We start from the raw sequence: 22,980 nt of genomic DNA on the forward strand, positions 1-22,980 counted from the left end.
TTACTATCACTAACTTAAAATTAAAATTACAAATTGAGATTACTAATTGGAATGATAATTGATACATAGGTAAAAGGCGTCGAAAAATAAAAATAAGAAAGTAGCGCGTCGAAACTTAAAAAGGAACTAAAAACTAAGAATTAAAAGTTGCGTCTAAAAATATTAAAGCTTACAAGTAAAACTATATCCCAAATGGCAATAACTTAAAAAGGCACTAAAATATAAAAATGGCGTCGCAAAATTCTAAAGCACCTAAATCTTAGTCTAAAGAAAAAGCACTTAAGGGATTTTACGGAAAATCCTAAAAATCTAGAAATAAAAATAACTATGGCAAAAACTAAGTCTTAAAACTAAATACGAGTGAAAAATACAAAAAATTACGCTAAAACAATTAAAAAGGGACAAAATATTAAAATATACTAAAAGTTGTAAAAAGTACAATTTTTATAAAAATATTATTTTTATATTATTTATTTATTAAAACTATTAATTTTATAACTTATTTAAATAATTAAACTAAATAATACAAAATAATAATAAAAACAAAATTAACAATTAAATTAAAACACTAACTTAATTAGGGTTATAATTAAAAAAATAATAATAATAATTACTCCGTATTTAATGCTGTTAGGGTTTCTGGACACGCGTGTCAGGGCAGCTCTACGAGTTGCGGTACACCTGGCAACAAACTCCGCGAGTCGCGGGGTATGAAATTTCAGATGACAGGCTGCTTTCGTTCGACCGTTTTTTTTTTTATATATTTCTGTTTTTAATTAATATATTTATATAAATTTAATAAAACTTATATTTTAAAAACTAAAATAGAAATAAAATACTTTATAATTTTATAAAAATCTTAAAAATAGATTTATATATATATTTTTTTTCTCGATTTTTTTTATGTTTTAAATAAAAAAAAATATTTAAATAAAACTTATATTTTTATAAAATAAAAATAAAGAAACTTTATAAAACTTAAATATTTAACAAACTCTTAAAAATATATAATTTTTTTTGTTTTTCTTTTTATATTTTTGAATTTTTAAAACGTATTTTTATAAAAGCATATTTTTTAAAAGTAAACTAAAAATAAATTTTTTTTTTATATTAGCGTTGCGCTTTTGGCTTTTAAGCTAGATTTCGATTCCCCGGCAGTGGCGCCAAAAATACTTGATAGTTAAAGCTAAGGGGTATAAAATACTATTAAATTTTACTAGGAAAAACTATTAAATACGATACAATTTTACACAAGATATTTATTTATTTAAAGAATGGATATACTTAAACCTTCCTAAAACACTTATAGGCAGTGTACCTAATCGTACAGTAGTGTAGTTTTTAGTAAGTCCGGTTCGTTCCACAGGGAATCTTTTAAACAAAGCTTAACGCTATATTAGTTTTAATTTATAAAAATACAAATATATAAATAAGTAATATTATTATTATAAAAGGGGGGTTTTTACCGTTTAATGATCGGTTTGTCGATTTTTAAAGCTTTAGTCGCAGTTAAAACCTAATGTAAAATATTAAAAATAAATACAAGACTTAATTTAAAGCGTAAAGTAAATAACGATAATGAAATTGCGATAAATAAAATTGCGATAAAATAAACTTGCGATAATTAAAAAATACGATAATTAAAAGTGCAATTAAATACAATAACAATAAATAAAAGTGTGATAATTAGAAGTGCAATTAAATATAAAATAAAGGAAATTAAATATGAAATAAAATAATTATGCTTATTTAAACTTTCGTAATCATGATGTTTGACGTGTTGATTTTAGTTTTATGCCCATGGGTTAATTGTCCTTTGTCCTGGATTATTTAATATGTCCGTTTGATTTTTGTCCATAACAGTCCATCAGTCATAAATATAAAGTGCGAGTGTCCTCGTCAAATTATCTTTATTCCCGAAGTTAAATATTCCAACTAATTGGGGACTTAAACTGTAACAAGGTTTTATTACTTTGTTTAATAATTACACCAGGATATTGACTGTGTGTAACCCAAGGTTTTAATACTTTGTTATCAATTATGCCAAGTGTCCTTGTACATAATTTCACCCCTGTTTTAATAATTCTACTAGTGACTATTAATCCATTCCCGTGTCCGGTTAAATGAACGATTATTCGTACATATAAATACCCCGCCCATCATGTCCGATCGAGTGTATATGGTTATTTATAGGGACGTCCAATTGTAAATCTTTATATTAAAATTAACAAACTATCATTTAGTTAAACAAATATAAAGCCCATTAACAGCCCATAATCTAATTTCCACAAGTGTCGTTCTTTTGTCCAAACCCCAATTATGGTACAAAGCCCAATTACCCAATTTTAGTAAGTAGCCCAACATCATGATTACTTCGGCTCAAATAAACATAATAATAACTTAAGCACGAGACATTAAATTAAAAAGGTTGAACATAACTTACAATGATTAAAAATAGCGTAGCATTACACGGACAAAATTTTGACTTACACCCTTACAACATTCGTAAACATACCCTTATTATTAGAAATTAAAATTAAAATTAAAATTAAAATATAAATATATATATATATATATATATATATATATATATATATATATATATATATATATATATATATATATATATATATATATATATATATATATGCGTTTACATATAGAGAAATAGATAGAATTTTGGATATATAAAATGTCGAATTGCGCTGGCTTTTATAGGCATTTTTGTCCAGGGAGGCTCCGCGACTCGCGGCATTCTAACACTTCAAACTCCGCAAGTCGCGGAGTTTGATTTTACAGCTCACACAAGTTTGGATCTTCTTTGCCGACGGATTATATAAATAAATATAATATATAAATAATTTTAGTAATTATTTAAATATTATATTATATTTATGTGCATAGTTGACTTGTAATTTTTAGTCCGTTGCGTCGAGCGTTGAGAGTTGACTCTGGTCCCGGTTCCGGATTTTCGAACGTCCTTGCGTACAAATTAATATCTTGTACTTTGCGTTTTGAATCTTGTACTCTTGTAATTTTAAGACGTTTCTTATCAATAATTGGAACCTCTTTGATTGTATTTTGTACTTTTGAGCTTTTTGGTCATTTGCGTATTTAATTCGTCGAATTTATCTTTTGTCTTCACCTTTTATTATTTAAACGAATATCACTTGTAAATAGAACAATTGCAACTAAAAGCTTGTCTTTCTTGAGGGATAATGCTATGAAATATATGTTCGTTTTTAGCATTATCAGTAATACCCGAGGAACATTTAGATTTCACATTAAAAAGTTACAATGTACATTCTTCGAATCTGATTCAACATTCATTTACCATCCTATTTACAACCACCGATATACGTATCCGTTCACCGCAAAATAACCATTTTCATTCAATTTCATATTTGGATTTTGATTTATCAGAATCCAACAAGTGGCATAATGAAGAAAACATTGCACAAAATAAAATTTGTTAGAAACAAACGATTTAATTATGAGAAATTCTATTAAGAATCCACGCTAACAAAATCCTAGCTAACTGTTCCTAGCTAACTGTTAATTCCGTATCACCTTTTATTTATCGCAATTTATTTATCACAATTTATTTATCGCATTTTATTTATCGCAATTTTAAATATCTCAATTTTATTTATCATCATTTAATTTCTTTTATTTACTTTATGCACTTTATTTATCGTCATTTAATTCCTGCTATTTATTTTATGCACTTTAAATATCGGGACACGTATACAAGGTTTTGACATATCATATCGACGCATCTATATATATTATTTGGAATAACCATAGACACTCTATATGTAGTAATGATCGAGTTCTCTATACAGGGTTGAGTTTGATTCTACAATAATATATATAGTTTGAGTTGTGATCGAGTCTGAGACATGTACACGGGTCACGATACGTATTAATTAATTCGAATATTATATATTAAACTATATATGAATTATTGAATTGCTAACTGTGGACTATCAACTGAGGACTACTAGCATTGGACAATTAAAATGAATTAAAATATTGATTATAACATATGAAACTAAACAACTCTTCAAGTTTGCCACTTGAGTTCATCTTAAACCTCATTTGTATCTTGACGATTACAATCTGCGTTCAAACCTTTCATGATTCTTGAAAATACCTCAATCCAGAAAATGAACCAACCGCACTTCATCTACGGAAGAAATGATTGATGCATATAGTTATGCATCTGAAAAACTCTCGAAAACTGAGTAAACGTTTAACACATAGTTGTGCTAATTCCTTAGTGTTATTATTACCCAAAATAACTTGATAACCCCTTTTCAAAGTAGAGAATTTCGTCACAGCTCCAACAAGTCAACTTCGACTTTTCACTCGGATTAGCTTATTATAACTCTGATATATAAGTTGCCTTTCGTCATCGATACCGGAAAACCGTTTATATCTCACTACATTAGCAGTAAACTTACCAGCAACATCATTGATCTTTGACTTTATGAAAAGTTATTATATTCATTGAAATCCTATCATCTACTCATCTGCATCTGATAATGAGAATTGCCGTACCAAACACCGAGAATCAGCAATCAATATTTTGAAATCTTGCAGCATGTCTACATCAACAGTTATATGTAAACATATAACATTTATCTCTTAGAATTATGACTTTCCATTCTGAAATTCTGAAAAGCACCCAGTCTACAAATCAATACCACAAATTCTGAAAAAGCTGAATACAGCGGCAAAAACTGAACACGACTTTAATCGTCGAAAGTTTGATGATAAAGAATGGAATATTGGAAACATTCAATAGAAAATTTAGTACCGAAAAGCAGATTATGCGAAACTATGAAGGAAGCCGTGGACAAATCACAAAGAATAAGTTTGACTTCAAAGAATCCAAATGATTCAATACCTGCTAAAATCTTTAGCGAATATCTTGCTCTTTACTCTAAACCCTTGCGGACAATAGTTTCTATCATCCTCTGATCTTAGATATTCTGAGATATTATCGTATCTTTCATTATAAATATCCTCGATATTTCTGAATATATTTTCATAACTAATCTTATCTGAAATCATTAATCTCTTCGCGCTATCAGTATTACATCATATAGAAACTATTAGTTTCTATATTCTGTAAACTTTTGAGCTTAAAATATGAATGTTATTGAATTAATGTTGGGAACTGATGCATGAGTTAGAATAATATAATGACACTTGATCAACGTGATTATATTACAGTAAGTCATGCTGAGTTTCTAATGGGACATGATGATTCACAGATCCTAACATCATCACGTGCCATGTTACATAACTCTTTTATTCTACTTAACTTCTGAACATATCAAGAAAATATATTCTTGATAGTTCTATTCTCAGTGATTCAGGAAATTTGACAAATCAAATCGTGCTAATACGTTCTTTCTTGTTTAGAACATGATGTTCATTCGAAACTCCATACTTATGAATTCTGGACCGTTACTTGCTTTACTAGAGGTCAAGAAGATAATAAAAAGGCAAAGAGCTCTAAAATATAAGAGAAAATATAAAGCCCAATAACAACACGGAGGTTACAAACCATGGATATTAATACTAATAGCAATATAAAGACACGGTATAATTAAGAATAGTATCACCCCAAGGTAATAGTAGAAGTAAATAGATTCTTCTGATGGAAGATTAAAAAGAAGGATGACAGAAATGATAATTAGAAAAATATCAAGGATTAGAACTGGATTAAGCATTTTCACAATCTTTTGGATGTATTAACTAAGAAAGAAAGTATAGGAATTGTGAGAATAATAGAACGGAAGAGTTTAATTTATAATGGAAATATCAGACAGAGTAAATCGGGGCAAATCACCGTATTTAATTATAGAGGTCTTAATTCGCCAAAGAATCAGATCTTATAGATTTCGAAGATTTTCTTTAAATCCCTTGAATTCCGGAAATCAACTGTGACTACGTCAAAAGTTAAGTCGAACCTCTACTTAATTAAAGTCACTCTTTTGTGATAACTTCACTCATACGCTTCGAATAATCGAATTGTTTTATCTGAATTACCCGATGATGATAAAACTCAATTTATCAACTCATATTCGTCATGAAAACATTTTTATTGTTAGCCATGACCACCTCACTCAAATTTCGGGACGAAATTTCTTTAACGGGTAGGTAATATGACGACCCGGAAATTTTCGACTAAATTTGAACTTAACCTTTATATGATATCGACAAGATAAGCAAAGTCTATAATATTGAGTCACGAAATTTTTGAACTATTTCAATACATCCATTTAAACCTCCGACTATTCTCGACGATTCACGAACAATTATTTGTAAGTAAGTGTGTATATATGTATGTATGTATATATATATATATATATATATATATATATATATATATATATTTAATATTTAATAACTAATAATATATGGTATTAGTATATGTAATTACAAGTTAAACATAATTATTAAATTAATATTATTACTTTTACTTTTCTTATTAAAATGAATATTAATATTGATATTAATATCAGTATTATCAATTTATTTTTTTTATATATTATATAGATGTAGAAATTTGATACATGTAATATGTTATATCTGAATTACTACTAGTATTATTACTTTGAATATATAGCTATAAGATAGGACATTTTGATATATATAAATTGTTATATTATTAATATTATTATCATTAATCATATCAATATTATCATTATTATTAGTATCTTTACTATTATCACTAACAATATTATAATTTTCATTTTTTTTTGTCATGAATATTAATACCAATCTTATTACTAGTATCATTGTGATCATTTATATTATTAGTATTATTATTATTATTATTATTATTATTATTATTATTATTATTATTATTATTTATTCTATTATTAAGTATCCTTATTAAAATTAACAATATTAACGAATTTTAATAATAAATTTATATTAGTAATGTATGTTATAGAATTTAATATAATATATATATTTATAAATACATAAATACCCTGTATAAATATAGGTAGATATAGATGTACACAGTATATATATGAAACACACTAAAATACTCAATATACAAATACAGAATAATACGCGTTATTAGTTGGTACCATTATCTGATCTATTTTATTTTTTTTATTTGTTCTTCTGTTGGTCTGTGACTATCTGTCGACACTCACCCTTAATTAAATCACGGTATCAGGTTAAAATCCATTCAAACGAATCACCAATTTCTCAATTATCAGTTATCAAATTTTATTCATTTATTATTTTTTTTGTTACTGGAACAAAGAACATCTACGTCTCTGTTCGTGGCTCACAAAAATCAAAAACTCGAATCCAAATGAAATTCCAAAATCTAAAATAGCAGTTATGTTAGGATTCTTATGGTTGAACTCTCTGTAAAGTTTCATGTCACAATTCAAGGTATTGATTTCGAATTTTCGAGTCAAAGGTAATTTTTCTAAAAAGTAAACTTTTTGTTCATCACCAAATTCGATTCTGTTTTAATTTTTTTGTTGAAATTAACGATCTAAAACGTTTCTATATACGAATTAAAACATGTTTCATTTTATATGTATAATTTAAAACTTCCTTAAAAGCAAAAAGTGAATTTTTTTTAAAAGACAGCAGCGACGAGCAAGTTGTTCGTTTTTTTTTCTTTCTTTCAATCCTATTTAACTCAAATAAAAGTCTCTCTATTGAATAATAAATTCTAAAACTAATTAATAAACCGATTGTTAGTTGGGATTGATCCTTGGTTGAATTTATACAAGTTGGAGGACGAAGATGAACAAGAGAAACATACGGTTTAATTAGTTTCAGTTTAGGATATAAATCAGAAAACATTAGACAGCCGAATGGTAAATAGGTGGTGACGGGTATACGGGAGGTCGCGGGTTCGATCCGTGGCAGGGACATTTTTTTTAGAGAACCTATTTCTTGAGGTAGCTTCATCATTTATTATTATTATTATTATTATTATTATTATTATTATTATTATTATTATTATTATTATTATTATTATTATTATTATTATTATTATTATTATTATTATTATTATTATTATCATTATTATTGTAACTATTGTTATTAATATTTGAATATTAATGATTATCATGAGTATTAATATAAATTTTGAGAGTATTATAAATATTGTATTATTATTTTCATAAATACTAGTATTATATGTAATATCGTAATTATTATTGTAAATATCATAATTGTTAACTTTTTTTTATAACTACAAGTGTTATATTTATTATTATTAATTTTAAAACTTTAATATAAGTATTATTATGATGAATATGTTTAATATTATTATTATTATAAAAATAATATAAATTATTATTATTTTCATAGATATTAGTATTAATATCTTTTTATGAACAAAATTAACATAAGTAATATTAGTTATATTATCACAAGTATTATTATTATGTAATTACTAAAATCAATATCATGACTTTTATTAACAAGAAAAATTAATATTTTACAAGTATTATTATTAATATCATATTAGTATCATTAATAGAGTTATTACTAACATTATTACTTTTATTAGTAATATCATTATTCTAATCATTTCAAATATTTTCTTGTATTATTAAAATACTGTTCTAAACAAACAAATGACATTTATATATAAATATATATTTATTACAATTAACATAACAAAATTTATGCTTTTATATTATAAAATGAATATAAGTTATTAATATAAAAACTATATCATTAATAATAATTAAATTTTTTCCGATTACGAATATACGTTTTAATATAAATAAGCAAATGATATAGGTTCATGAATCTGAGGCCAACCCTGCATTATTCAATAAAGTCATATGTATTTTTACTACAAAATACATTAGGTGAGTTTCATTTACTCCCTTTTTAAATGCTTTTGCAATATATATTTTTGGGACTGAGAATACATGCGCTGCTTTTATAAATATTTTACGAAATAGACACAAGTAATCGAAACTACATTCTATGGTTGGATTATCGAAATCGAATATGCCCCTTTTTAGCTTGGTAGCCTAAGAATTAGGGAAATGGCCCCTAATTGACGCGAATCCTAAAGATAGATCTATGGACCTTGAAATGTCCCATTCGGGTTACGAATGCTTTAGTACTTCGATTATCATGTTCAATGAGAGTCCCGAAATGATGGGGATATTCTATATGCATCCTGTTAGTTCGGTTATCAAGTGTTCACCATATGAATGATTTTTACCTCTATTCCATGCAAAATGCCTGATATGAGATTATGTTTATGAGAAATGGAAATGAAAATCTTGTGGTTTATTAAATTATGGAATTGAATGATTATGACAAACTAATGAACTCACCAACCTTTTGGTTGACACTTTAAAGTATGTTTATTCTCAGGTATTAAAGAAATCTTTCGCTGTGCATTAGCTCATTTTAGGGATATTACTTGGAGTCATTCATGGCATACTTCAAAAGACGTTGCATTCGAGTCGTTGAATTCATCAAGATTATTATTAAGTCAATTATAGTTAGATATATTATAAAATGGTATGCATGCTGTCAACCTTCGATGTAATGAAAGATTGTCTTTTCAAAAACAAATACAATGTTTGTAAATTGTATCATATAGAGGTCAAGTACCTCGCGATGTAACCAACTATTGTGAATCGTTTGTAATCGATATGGACTTCGTCCGGATGGATTAGGACGGGTCTCTACAAGATGTACAGAAATAAATCGATATATATTATCTTAACCCAACCCACAACCCAGTGTATACACGTCTTAGGCTAGATCACAACTCAAATTATATATATTTTTGGAATCAACCTCAACCCTGTATAGCTAACTACAACATTACTGCATATAGAGTGTCTATGGTTGTTCCAAATAATATATATAGATGGTTCGATATGATATGTTAAAACATTTGCATACATGTCTATGGTATCCCAAGATTACATAATATATTAGAATACATGTATAATACAATATAAGTTAGCTAGGATATGATTTGTATAGAATTGTTACAATATTTCCCGTAGCTACAACAATCAAAAAATATCCAATCTTGTTTTACCCATAACTTCTTCGTTTTAAATCCGTTTTGAGTGAATCAAATTGCTATGGTTTCATATTGAAGTCTATTTTATGAATATAAACAGAAAAAGTATAGGTTTATAGTCGGAAATATAAGTTACAAGTCATTTTTGTAAGAGGTAGTCATTTCAGTCGAAAGAACGACGTCTTGATGACCATTTTGAAAAACATACTTCCACTTTGAGTTTAACCATGATTTTTGGATATAGTTTCATGTTCATAAATAAAATTATTTTCCCAGAAGAACAACTTTTAAATCAAAGTTTATCATAGTTTTTAATTATCAAACCCAAAACAGCCCTCGGTGTTACTACGATGGCGTATGTCCGGTTTTACGGTGTTTTTGGTGTATTCAGGTTTTAATTCATTAAGTTAGCATATAATATAGATATAGAAAATGTGTTTAGTTGGTTTTAAAAGTCAAGTTATAAGGATTAACTTTTGTTTGAGAACTAGTTTAGAATTAACTAAACTATGTTCTAGTGATTACAAGTTTAAACCTTCGAATAAGGTAGTTTTATATATATGAATTGAATGATGTTATGAACATCATTACTACCTTAGGTTTTGTGGATAAACCTACTGGAAATTAGAAAAATAGATCTAGCTTCAAAGGATCCTTGGATGGCTTGAAAGTTCTTGAAGAAAAATCATGACACGAAAACAAGTTCAAGTAAGATTTCCACTCGAAGTAAGATTGTTATAGTTATAGAAATTAAAACAAAGTTTGAATATGAGTATTACCTTATATTAGAAAGATAGTTTACTGTAAATAAGAAAGATTTCTTGAGGTTGAATGATCATTCAAAGTGGATTTGCAAGATTGGAAGTAAGCTAGCAAACTTGGAAGTGTTGTTGGTGTGTTCTTGAGTAGTTGTTTTATAACTTGGTTTAAGTATGGATTTATGAACTAGATTGAGCTAGATTTTGATGAAGATAATGAAGAACACTTAGAACAAAGGAAGAACACTTGAGAGAGAGTAGTTTGATTCAAGAAAATTGCAAAGTGAATGTGTTTATGAGCTTACTCATTCACGTGAACTTTCTCTCTCCATATAGGCTCCATTAGTTTGTAATTTTGTGAGATATTTCATGCTAGATGTTAAATGATGGTTCCCACATGGTTAGGTGACTCACATGGGCTACTAAGAGCTGATCATTGGAGTGTATATACCAATAGTAAATACATTTAGAAGCTGTGTATTGTACGAGTACAAATACCAGTGTATATGAGTAGAATTGTTGATGAGAATGAATGAGGATGTAATTGTAAGCATTTTTTGTTAAGTAGAATTACTTTGATAAGTGTCTTGAAGTCTTTCAAAAGTGTATGAATACATATTAAAACACTACATGTATATACATTTTAACTGAGTCGTTAAGTCATCGTTAGTCGTTACATGTAAGTGTTGTTTTGAAACCTTTAGTTTAACGATCTTGTCAAATGTTGTTAACCCATTGTTTATTATATAAAATGAGATATTAAATTATTACATTATCATGATAACATGATGTATTAATATAACTTAATATGATATATATATATATATACATTAAATGTCGTTACAACGATAATTGTTACATATATGCCTTGTTTCGAAATAAGTTAGTAGTCTTGTTTTTACATATGTAGTTCATTGTTAATATACTTAATGATATGTTTACTTATCATAATAGTATGTTAACTATGTATATATCCATATATATGACATCATATAGTTTTTACAAGTTTTAACGTTCGTGAATTACCGGTCAACTTGGGTGGTCAATTGTCTATACGAAACCTATTTCAATTAATCAAGTCTTAACAAGTTTGATTTCTTAACATGTTGGAAACACTTAATCATGTAAATATCAATTTCATTTAATATATATAAACATGGAAAAGTTCGGGTCACTACAGTACCTAACAGTTAAATAAATTTTGTCCCGAAATTTTAAGCAGTTGGAGGTGTTGACGTATCTTCTGGAAATAAGTGCGGGTATTTCTTCTTTATCTGATATTCTCATTCCCAGGTGAACTCATGTCCTCTACGAGCATTCCATCAAACCTTAACAATTGGTATCTTGTTTTGCTTAAGTCTTTTAACCTCACGATCCATTATTTCGACGGGTTCTTCGATGAATTGAAGTTTTTCGTTGATTTAGATTTCGTCTAACGGAATAGTGAGATCTTCTTTAGCAAAATATTTCTTCAAATTTGAGACGTGGAAAGTGTTATGTACAGCCGCAAGTTTTTGAGATAATTCAAGTCGGTAAGCAACTGGTCCGACACGATCAATAATCTTGAATGGTCCAATATACCTTGGATTTAATTTCCACCGTTTACCAAATCGAACAACGCCTTTCCGAGATGCAACTTTAAGCATGACCATCTCTCCAATTTCAAATTCTATATCTTTTCTTTTAATCTCAGCGTAGCTCTTTTGTGAAGACCCGTCCTAATCCATCCGGACGAAGTCCATATCGATTATAAACGATTCACAACAGTTGATTACATCGCGAGGTATTTGACCTCTATATGATACATTTTACAAACATTTCATTCCTCTTTAAAAGACAAACTTTCTTTACAACGAAAATTGACGGCATGCATACCATTTCAGAATATATCCAACTATAATTGACTTAATAATAATCTTGATGAACTCAATGACTCGAATGCAACGTCTTTTGAAATATGTCATGAATGACTCCAAGTAATATCTCTAAAATGAGTAAATGTACAGCGGAAGATTTCTTTCGTACCTGAGAATAAACATGCTTTAAAGTGTTAACCAAAAGGTTGGTGAGTTTATTAGTTTATCATAAATAATCAATTCATAATTTTAATAGACCACAAGATTTCATATTTCCATTTCTCATAAACATACGTCCCATGCATAGAGACAAAAATATCATTCATATGGATTGAACACCTGGTAACCGACATTCACAATATGCATATAAGAATATCCCCATCATTCCGGGATCCTCCTTCGGACATGATATAAATTTCGAAGTACTAAAGCATCCGGTACTTTGGATGGGGCTTGTTGGGCCCGATAGATCTATCTTTAGAGTTCACGTCAATTAGGGTGTCTGTTCCCTAAATCTTAGATTACCAGACTTAATAAAAAGGGGCATATTCGATTTCAATCATTCAACCATATAATGCAGTTCGATTACTTGTGTCTATTTCGTAAAACATTTAAAAAAAATGCGCATGTATTCTCAGCCCAAAAATATAAAGAGTAAAAAGGCGAATGAAACTCAAGCATATAAATATTGTAAAAACAGTTAATAAAGCATTTGCATGTATTCTCAGCCCAAAAATGTAATGAGTAAAAAGGGAGCAAACGAAACTCACCTAATATATTTTGTAGTAAAAATCAGTGTTGTAAAAAACGGAAAAAACGGGGGTGTAGACGGATTTTGAAGTGCCCCGTCCCGTTTATACATAAAACGTTTGAAAAAACGGAAATCGGCCAAAAAACGGTCAAAAGACGGTCAAACACGTTCCGAGACGGGAAAAAACGGGTTTTTCTGATTTTTTTCAAGTTTTTTTTTTTTTTTTTTTTTTTAATATTAAACGTTGTGCTATTACTTAGGGTTTCTTTTTTTTATGTTTGAAATGTTGAAGTATTTAAACATGTGTGAAATGCTTATGTTTGGAATAATGTAATGTACAATATATATATAATATATAACATTTTTATTTAAAAGTCAACGTTAGTCAACATCGGTCTAGACCTCCGTCTCGACCCCGTCTCGACCGTCTCGACCCTTTTAGGACCCGACCATCTCGACCCCATCTCGCGTCTTTTGCAACCTTGGTAAAAATACATATGACTAAACTGACAATGCAGGGTTGGCCTCGGATTCACGAACCTATAACAATTATATATTTATTAAAACGTATAATCGTAATCGAACAATTTTATATTTTATCTTAAATTATATATTATACTTATTTAGTTTGTGCATATATTCAATTTGGTTAATATCATATATATTTAGTTATATTAATATATCTATATATATATGGTTAGTATTATATAAAAAGATATCATTAGTTTGTTATATAAGTATTTATATAAATATTGTTATTATGTTTCATATGTTATTAATATAATTATAATATATGTATTAAGTATATTTTAGATACAAAATAGTTATATGTAACAAAATAATAGTTTTGATAATAATGATTTACTGATAATAATAACGATATTGTTAAAATTGATACATATGTTAATAATAATAATAGTAAAACTAATAATTACAAAAAGTGATATTAATACTAATATTAGTGAAAAATAATAATAGCTTGTATTGTTTTTATAATAACAATAATAATAATCCTAATCATAACCATATTCTTCGCATTTAATTTTCTAATCTAGTGACTAAAGTTTCTATAACGTCAAATTGTAACCCTAATCCTAATAATAGTAATACTTATTTTATTAGTAGTCTTATAAAATTAAAATAACGATATTAATAATAATATTTAGTGATAATACTAATAATGATAATGATTGTAATATTAGTAATAATAATATTGATCACAATAATGATATTATCTATAATATTTAATAAGAATAAAACTAATAACAATAATAATACTAACGATAATAACAATAACAACAACAATAATAATAGTAATTAATAATATAAACAACATAAAGATAATAACAATAAAACTAATGATTTTTAAAAAAGAAAATAAAACTACCTCAAAGCCTTTGTGAAAATAAGACGCCTGAGACGGGACTCGAACCCTTGACCACCCGCAAACCCGCTAACATACCCAACCACTCCTCTGATCTTTCATTTCTGATTAAATCTAAAAATAAATTTTATTTATCATGTAATTAAACTGTTTCTCTTCCTTCTTCTACATCTAGTTCGAACAGCAATAATCAAACATAACAGCAAATTACCAAATCTATTTTTGGATTAAATATCCAACACATAAACCATTAGTTGTGATAAATTGGATTAACAAAAAAAAAATTTAAAAAAATAAAGAACCCGAGTTGTTGCTGCTTACGATTTTAAAGAAAAAAAATTGATTTCAATTTCAAGGACTTTTTACCTTATAATTATAACAGGAAACATGTTTTAAATCAGTAATAGAAACTGTTTGAATCCTCAATTTTAACAGAAACAACAACAAGAACTCGAATTTCATGAAGAACAATTGTTTGACTTTTTTTTTAAAAAAACTTTGACTCACGAATTTGAATTCCATTTAAAGAATTGGAGATTCAAACTTTGCAGATAGTTTGAGTAAAGTATTCCTAACAACACTAAATTTATAGATTTTGTAATGGAATTCGAATTCGAGATTTGACTATAAAGTGAAATAACAGAGGTATCGACCAAAAAAAAATATCTGTTTTGATTCAATCGAATGGACTGGTTCCAGTTATAATTGAATATTGGTGATAGAAAGTTGAATGAATCTCTCCCAAAAACAAGCTAATCGATTTCTTATATATTTTGGAAACTGTCGACTATTTTTTCTAGTCAGATAGAAGAAAACAAAAAAAATATAAATAAATAAATAGCAGATAGGGATGTGTAACTAGTTACAATTATCAATCTTGTTTTGATATATAACAAACTCAGACAAGAACAAGAATCATATAAAGCTTGATAGTGATACACAACAGATTTTGATCTTTTCTCTGACTTTATATGTAAAATTAATATTAATAATAATAATAATAATAATAATAATAATTATTATTATTATTATTATATTAATAATAATAAATAATAATGTTACTAATAATCATAAAAGTAATATTAAATTGTAGTATTTTCTAATATTAATAATAATGACTTTTAAAATAATAATAACATTAATGTAACAAATTACATATATTAAATTTTATATCTATATGTAATCTAATAATATTTATAATGCTGATATTAATATTATTATTAATATTTATTTTAATGAAACTAATTTAGTAACTATATTTTAACTTGTGATTACATTTAATTTACTAATATTACGATTTTATTAATTGTGTAATTCTTAATAATTATATAATAACATATATTTAATATTTAACATTTATTTTTATATATTACAATATACATATAGTCATCAATTATATACAGCAATCATATCCATAGATATATATATATATATATTCATTTTAATAGCAATTTAATTGTTTTGTATATTATTTTTATATTGTTAATTCTAATGATTAACCTGTATTTTATTATTTCAAATTATTATATGTACTTTTGTTGATATTTATATATATATATATATATATATATATATATATATATATATATATATATATATATATATATATATATATATATATATACACACTTACTCATGTATCTATATATATTTATTTGTAATTTTGTTGTTCGTGAATCGTCGGTAATTGTCGAATGGTAATTGAATACATGAACACAGTTTCAAAGTTTTCGAGACTCAACAATATAGACTTTGCTTATCGTGTCATAACTATATAAAGATTAGGTTTAAATTTAGTCGGAAATTCCTGGGTCATCACAGTACCTACCCGTTAAAGAAATTTCGTCCTGAAATTTGAGTAAGGTCATCATGGCTAACAATAAATATGTTTTCCTGACGAATATGAGCTGATAAATAGAGTTTTATCATTATTGAATAATACAGATAAAATAATTCGATTATACGGTGATCTGCCTCGATTACTCTGTCTGATATTTCCATTATAAATTAAGCTCTTCCGTTCCATTATTCTCACCATTCCCATACTCTCTTCCTTAGTTCATACATCCAAAAGATTGTGGAAATGCTTATTCCAGTTCTAATCCTTGTTTTTATCCTTACTATCGTAACAATCATTCTCTTTTTCCAACTTCCACCTGAGGAATCTGCTTACTTCTACTTTGCTCTTGGGGTTATAGTGCTTTTTATTCTCCCGTGTCTTTATGTTGCGATAAACATTGATATACACGGTTTGTAATTTATGCGTTGTTATCGGGCTTTATATATCTCCTTATATTTCAATGTCCTCCTTTCTGTTTCCTATAATCATTGTCATCCACAGTTAATACTCCCTCATATTTGCTGTGATTTATACTCCAATTTCTATTTCAGAGCTTTGTCCCTTCGTTTCTTCTTCTGGCGATTTGGCATCTCTTGTAATGGTCCAGAATTCGCAGATATAAGTTTCAGAATGAACATTATTAATGTTCTAAATATGAAGGAGCGTAATAGCACGATTTGATTTGTAAAATTACCAGATTCACTGAGAATAGAACTATCAAGAATATACTTTATTGATATGTTCAGAAGTTAAGTAGAATGACAGAGTTATGTAACATGGCACATGATGACGTTATGATCTGTGAATCATCACGTCCCATTAGAAACTCAGCATGACTTACTGTAATATAATCACGTTGATCAAGTGTCATTATATTATACTAACTCATGCATCAGTTCCCTACATTACTTTAATAACATTCATTTTTTTAAGCTCGAAAGTTTACAGAATATAGAAACTAACAGTTTCTATATGGTGTAATACTGATAGCACGAAGAGACTAATGATTTCAGATAAGAATAGTTATAAAAATATCTCCAGAAATATGGAGGATATTTATAATGAAAGATACGATAATATCTCGGAATATCTAAGATCATCGGATGATAGAAACTATTGTCTGCAAGGGTTTTAGAGTAAGGAGCAAGATATTCACTAAAGACTTTAGCAGACATTAAATCATTTGGATTCTTTGAAGTCAAACTTATTCTTTGTGATTTGTCCACGGCTTTCTTCATAGTTTCGCATAATCTGCTTTTCGGTACTAAATTTTCTCTTGAATGTTTCCAATATAATGATACACAGGAAGCACGAAGAGGTATATAATTTCGGACGAGAATATTTATGAAAATATCCTCAGAAATATCGAAGATATTTATGATGATATTTTGGAATTTCTAAGTTTGATGGTTGATGGGGAAAGATTTTCCCAAGATTTTAACATGACTTCGGAGCAAGATATTCTCTAAAGATTTCAACGGATCCAGAATTATCTGGATTATTTGAATATAGGGTATGGTCCTTGTATTTGTCCTTGGTATCCTTCATGGTTTGCTCAATCTGTTTTTCAGTACCAAATTTTCTATTGAGCGTCCCTAACACTCCTTTCCTTATCATCAAACTTTTGGCTGTTTAGACCATCTACTATTTTTCTGTTTCTTCTGCATTTAATGCTACGATATCTGAATCATCGGTTATCAATTCGAGGTGGTTTCAGGAGAATTGTGTTTTTAGATGATTAAACGCTGATGGTAATATGGTGGAATGTGAAAGGTTCTCCGTTAACAATAAAAGAGCACATATATATCAAAGTTTTAATAAGGTTGTTTCGAATGAAAAGTCGAAGTTGACTTGCTGGAGCTGTGACAAAATTGGCTAATTTGGAAAGAGATTGCAAAGTTAATTTTGCTAATAAATGCCAAAGGATCTGACACGGCTACGTGTTAAAATTTTACTCAGTTGCCGAAATTTTCTCAGGTGCATAACTATATGCATAAATCTTTTCTTCTGTAGATGAAGTGCGGTTGGTTCATCCTCTCGGTTGAGGTGTTTTTAAGAATCATGAAAAGTTTGAACGCAGATTAGAATTGTCAAGATACAAATGAGGTTTAAGATGAAATCAAGTGGCAAACTTGAAGAATTGTTTAGTTTCATATGTTATAATCAGTATTTTAATTCATTTTAATTGTCCAATGTTGGCAGTCCACAGTCGATAGTCCACAGTTAACAGTCCAATAATTCATACATAGTTTAATATATAATATTCGAATTAATTAATTCATATCGTGACCCGTGTACATGTCTCAGACTCGATCACAACTCAAAGTATATATATTATTTGAGAATCAACCTCAACCCTGTATAGAGAACTCGATCATTACTGCATATAGAGTGTCTATGGTGATTCCAAATAATATATATAGATGTGTCGATATGATATGTCAAAACCTTGTATACGTGTCCCGATATTTAAAGTGCGTAAAAAATTAAATAACAGAAATTTAAATGACGATAAATAAAGTGCGTAAAGTAAATAACAGAAATTAAATGACGATAAATAAAATTGCGAGAATGTAAATTTCGATAATTAAATTGCGATAAATAAAATGTAATCAGTTAGCTAGGAACAATTAGCTAGGAACAGTTAGCGTGGATTCTTAACAAAATTTCTCATAGTTAATTTGTTTGTTTCTAACAAATTTTATTTTGTCAAATGTTTTCTTCATTATGCCACTTGTTGGATTCTGATAAATCAAAATTCAAATATGAAATTGGATGAATATGGTTATTCTGTGGTGAACGGATTTGTATATCGGTGGATGTAAGTAGGATAGTATATGACTGTTGAAGTAGATTCGAAGTACGTACAATGTAACTTATTAATGTGAAATTTAAATATTCCTCGGGTATTACCTACCCGTTAAAATATTTTTACCATTAGCAGTTTGTACAAGAGAATTTTTAATTACAATCTTTATGAAAACATATATACATATATACTTTCTTCAGATGAATTCATGGATTTAATGAGTTAATATGATATTAAACTCATTTGCTTTTCGGTTGGAACTAGAATAAATAATCTCTAAAATTTTAGAGATTACATATTCGCCATGTCGAACGAAGATCAATGAGGTAGAACGATACGTAGAACGAAGATCATACTCAAAGTACAGATGATGATATTGAAGCATGGATTGTTGATGGTACTGGTGCTGTTATTGATGGTACTGTTGGTGCCAGTGATGTTGATGAAGCTGGTATATTTTGCACCATATTCTCCGAATTAATTATTCGAGCGCGAAGTTCGTTGACTTATTACTCCAGGATGATTGTCGGTCGGAACGAGCGGATGAATAAGGTTCAGAATTGTGGACAGAATATAATCTTATCGAGTTACCCTGGAAATGAGACTGAAAATGGTGTCTCGAACAGGTTCGCCGATAAATGCTTCAGGTTCATTGTCAAGAGGTGAATTCGGTTAGTGGAAGGGATTACCTTCTACGCGTTTCCATTAATTAAGTCTACTACGAACCCATCAGAAGAATTGATAATGGCTGATTGGTTGATTCATGCCGATGATGCTGTTTTCGGAGCTTAGGTGAACATCTATGTCGGAATAGCTGTCGGAATAACTATCGGAATAGCTATCGAAATCTGAGGGACTCGAACTGGTTGCAGGATTCATCTCGTACGATCAGATGAATGATTTTCGATAAGAAAAAGATTATAGGATATAGATTAGTACCCTACAATACATAGTTTACATATGCATATATAATACTAAAATCCCATAAGTTACGGAGGAATCTACGGAAGTTGTCAGGCAAAGGTAATAGTAACAGATACGCTAAGATATGAATTAGCAGATATGCTAAGATATGAATTTGTCTATACAATATTAATGCAATCAATGCAGTAAGATGTGTCTAGACTAAGAATGATAAGCAGGTAATTTCCTAAGGACGATAAGCAGATGATTTCCGACACGAAATGATAAGCAAAACTTTTGACATGCAGACGCGGTCGAAGTCCAGACTCACTAATGCATCCTAACGACTATCAGTTAGACACACTAACGCAAGACATGGTTCGCTAAGACCACCGCTCTGATACCAACTGTGAAGACCCGTCCTAATCCATCCGTACGAAGTCCATATCGATTATAAACGATTCACAATAGTTGATTACATCACGAGGTATTAGACCTCTATATGATACATTTTACGAACATTTCATTCCATTTTAAAAGACAAACTTTCTTTACAATGAAAATTGACGGCATGCATACCATTTCAGAATATATCCAACTATAATTGACTTAATAATAATCTTGATGAACTCAATGACTCGAATGCAACGTCTTTTGAAATATGTCATGAATGACTCCAAGTAATATCTCTAAAATGAGTAAATGTACAGCGGAAGATTTCTTTCGTACCTGAGAATAAATATGCTTTAAAGTGTCAACCAAAAGGTTGGTGAGTTCATTAGTTTATCATAAATAATCAATTCATAATTTTAATAGACCACAAGATTTCATATTTCCATTTCTCATAAACATACGTCCCATGCATAGAGACAAAAATATCATTCATATGGATTGAACACCTGGTAACCGACATTCACAATATGCATATAAGAATATCCCCATCATTCCGGGATCCTTCTTCGGACATGATATAAATTTCGAAGTACTAAAGCATCCGGTACTTTGGATGGTGCTTGTTGGGCCCGATAGATCTATCTTTAGAGTTCGCGTCAATTAGGGTGTCTGTTCCCTAATTCTTAGATTACCAGACTTAATAAAAAGGGGCATATTCGATTTCGATCATTCAACCATATAATGCAGTTCGATTACTTGTGTCTATTTCGTAAAACATTTATAAAAAATGCGCATGTATTCTCAGCCCAAAAATATAAAGGGTAAAAAGGCGAATGAAACTCAAGCATATAAATATTGTAAAAACAGTTAATAAAGCATTTGCATGTATTCTCAGCCCAAAAATGTAATGAGTAAAAAGGGAGCAAACGAAACTCACCTAATGTATTTTGTAGCAAAAATACATATGACTAAATTGACAATGCAGGGTTGGCCTCGGATTCACGAACCTATAACAATTATATATTTTTTAAAACGTATAATCGTAATCGAACAATTTTATATTTTATCTTAAATTATATATTATACTTATTTAGTTTGTGCATATATTCAATTTGTTTAATATCATATATATTTAGTTATATTAATATATCTATATATATATGGTTAGTATTATATAAAAAGATATCATTAGTTTGTTATATAAGTATTTATATAAATATTGTTATTATGTTTCATATGTTATTAATATAATTATAATATATGTATTAAGTATATTTTAGATACAAAATAGTTATTTGTAACAAAATGATAGTTTTGATAATAATGATTTACTGATAATAATAACGATATTGTTAAAATTGATACATATGTTAATAGTAATAATAGTAAAATTAATAATTACAAAAAGTGATATTAATACTAATATTAGTGAAAAATAATAATAGCTTGTATTGTTTTTATAATAACAATAATAATAATCCTAATCATAACCATATTCTTCGCGTTTAATTTTCTAACTTAGTGACTAAAGTTTCTATAACGTCAAATTGTAACCCTAATCCTAATAATAGTAATACTTATTTTATTAGTAGTCTTATAAAATTAAAATAACGATATTAATAATAATATTTAGTGATAATACTAATAATGATAATGATTGTAATATTAGTAATAATAATATTGATCACAATAATGATATTATCTATAATATTTAATAAGAATAAAACTAATAACAATAATAATACTAACGATAATAACAATAACAACAATAATAATAATAGTAATTAATAATATAAACAACATAAAGATAATAACAATAAAACTAATGATTTTTAAAAAAGAAAATAAAACTACCTCAAAGCCTTTGTGAAAATAAGACGCCTGAGACGGGACTCGAACCCTTGACCACCCGCAAACCCACTAACATACCCAACCACTCCTCTGATCTTTCATTTCTGATTAAATCTAAAAATAAATTTTATTTATCCCGTAAGCAAACTGTTTCTCTTCCTTCTTCTACATCTAGTTCGAACAGCAATAATCAAACATAACAGCTAATTACCAAATCTATTTTTGGATTAAATATCCAACACATAAACCATTAGTTGTGCTAAATTGGATTAACAAAAAAAAATAAAAAAATAAAGAACCCGAGTTGTTGCTGCTTACGATTTTAAAGAAAAAAAAAATTGATTTCAATTTCAAGGACTTTTTAACTTATAA

The sequence above is a fragment of the Rutidosis leptorrhynchoides genome, chromosome 1, assembly GCF_046630445.1.
Source record: "Rutidosis leptorrhynchoides isolate AG116_Rl617_1_P2 chromosome 1, CSIRO_AGI_Rlap_v1, whole genome shotgun sequence".
In the NCBI taxonomy this organism is placed as follows: Eukaryota; Viridiplantae; Streptophyta; class Magnoliopsida; order Asterales; family Asteraceae; genus Rutidosis; species Rutidosis leptorrhynchoides.